Raw genomic sequence first — 3,020 nt, forward strand, 5'->3', positions numbered from 1 at the left:
TATGGATATGTTGGACTTCTCTGACATGTAGCTAGCTCTCTGTTTATGGACACGTTGGATTACTCTGCCTTGTAGTTAACTCTCAGTATATGGACACCTTGATCCCATCTACCAAATAGCTAGAACTCTGTATATATAAATGTTGCACTACACTGCCATGTAGCAAGCTCTCTATATATTAACATATGGGACTTGTCTGCCATGTAGCAAGACTAGTATATGGACATGTTGGACTATCTGACATGTAGCTAGTACCCTGTATATGGACATTTTGGTCTACTCTGCCATGTAGGTAGCTCTCTGTACATGGATATGTTGAACTTATCTGGCAAATATGTAGCTCTCTGTATATAAACATACTGGACTTTTCTGCCATGTAGCTAGCTCTAAAAATATGGACATGTTGGATTCATGTAACATGCAGTTAGTTCCCTGTATATGGACATGTTCGACTACTCTGCCATGTAGCTAGCTCTCAGTGTATGGACAAGTTGGACTCATCTGTCTTTTACATAGTACTCTGTATATGGAAATGTTGCACTACACTGCCATTAAGCTAGCTCTCTGTACATGGACATTTTGGATTCATCTGCCAGGAATCTTGCTCTCTGTACATGGATACCTTGGACAGATCTGCCAAGTAGGTAATTCTCTTTATATGAACATATTGGACTTGTCTGCCATGTTGGTGGCTCTCAGTATATGGACACGTTGTATACATGTGCCATGTAGCTAGTACCCTGAATATGGATATGTTGGACTACTTTGCCAAGTAGCTAGTTTTCAGTTAAAGGGTACGTTGGACACATCTGCCATGTAGTTAGATCTCTGTATATGGAAATGGTGCGCTACTCTGCCATGTAGCTTGCTTTCTCTATATAGACATGTTGAACTCATCTGCCTTGTACCTAGAACTCTGTATATGTAAGTATATGTAAATGTTTCACTACACTTCCATGTAGCTAACTCTCTGTATATGGACATTTTGGACTCGTCTGCCATTTAGCTACCTCTCTGTACATAGATATGTTGAACTCATCTGACAAGTAGGTACCTGTCTGTATATGAACATATTGGATTTGTCTGCCATGTAAGTACCTCTCAGTATATGGACACGTTGGACACTTCTGCCATGTAGTTACTACCCTGAATATGGACATGTTGGACTACTCTGCCATGTACCTAGCTCTCAGTATATGGACACATTGGACACATCTGCCATGTAGCTAAAACTCTGTATATGGAAATGTTGCACTACACTGCAATGTACCTAGCTCTCTGTATATAGACAAGTTGGACTCATCTTCCTTATAGCTAGATGTGTGTATATGGAAATGTTGCCCTATCCTGGCATGTAGCTAGTTCTCTGTATATGAACATATTGCACTTGTCTTCCATGTAGGTAGCTCTCTGTATAGGGACATTTTGGACGCATCAGCCAGGTAGTCAGCTCTCTCTGTAGGAACACGTTGGACTCATCTGCCTTGTAGCTAGTACGCTATATATACACATGTTGGACTAATCTGCCATGCAGCTAATTCTCAGTATATGAACATGTTGGGCTCAATTGCCATGTAGATAACTATCAGTATATGGACTTGTAGGACTCATCTGCCTTTTGTCTAAATCTCACTATATCGACATGTTGGGCTCATCTGTCATGTAGCTAGTATTCTGTATATGGACACGTCAGACTACTCTTCAATATAACGAGCTCTCAGTATATGGACACAGTGGACTCATCTGCCATGTTGCTAGTACTCTGTATATGGATATGTTGGACTACTCTGACATGTAGCTAACTCTCAGTATATGGACACCTTCATCACATCTGCCATGTAGCTAGAACTAGTACTCTGTATATGGATATGTTGGACTACTCTGACATGTAGCTAACTCTCAGTATATGGACACCTTCATCACATCTGCCATGTAGCTAGAACTCTGTATACGGATATGTTGCACTACACTGCCATGTAGCTATCTCTCTGTATATTAACATATGGGACTTGTCTGCCATGTAGTAAGTTCAGTAAATGGACATTTTTGACTTGTGTGCCATGTAGCAAGTTCTCTGTACATGGATATGTTGGACTGATCTGCCATGTAGGTTGCTCTCTGCATATGGACATATTGGACTACTCTGCCATGTAGCTAGCTCTCAGTATATGGACATTTTTGTCTCATCAGCCATGTAGCCAGCTTTCTCTGTAGGGACACGTAGGACTCATCTACCTTGCAGCTAGTAAGCTATATACACACTTGTTGGACTAATCTGTCATGCAGATAATTCTCAGTATATGAACATGTTGGACTTAATTGCCATGTAGCTAACTATCAATATATGGACATGTAGGGCTCATATGCCATGTAGCTAACTCTTAGTATATTGGCATGTTGAACACATCTGCCATGTAGCAAGTATTCTGTATATGGACATGTTGAACTACTCTTCCATATAGTGAGCTCTAAGTATATGGACACTTTGGACTCATCTGCCATGTGGCTAGTACTCTGTATACGGATATGTTGGACTAAATTGATATGTAGCTAGCTCTCTGTATATGGAAAAGTTGGACTACTCTGTCTTGCACCTAGAACTCTGTATATGGAAATGTTGCCCTACACTGCCATTAAGCTAGCTCCCTGTATATGGAAATTTTGGACTCATCTGCCATGAAGCTAGCTCTCTGTCCATGGATATGTTGGACAGATCTGCCAAGTAGGTAGTTCTCTGTATATTAACATATTGGACTTGTCTGCCATGTTGGTGGCTCTCAGTATATGGACATGTTCGACACATCTGCCATGTAGCTAGTACACTGAAAATGGACATGTTTAACCACCTTGCCATGTAGCTAGTTCTCAGTATATAGACAAGTTAGACTAATTTGCCTTGTACCTAGAACACTGTATATGGAAAAGTTGCACTACCATGTCATGTAACCAGAGCTCTGTATATGGACATTTTGGACTCGTCTGCCATGTAGCTAGCTCTCTGTACATGGATATGTTGGACT

This window comes from Chrysochloris asiatica, unplaced genomic scaffold (assembly GCF_000296735.1).
Source record: "Chrysochloris asiatica unplaced genomic scaffold, ChrAsi1.0 scaffold00152, whole genome shotgun sequence".
In the NCBI taxonomy this organism is placed as follows: Eukaryota; Metazoa; Chordata; class Mammalia; order Afrosoricida; family Chrysochloridae; genus Chrysochloris; species Chrysochloris asiatica.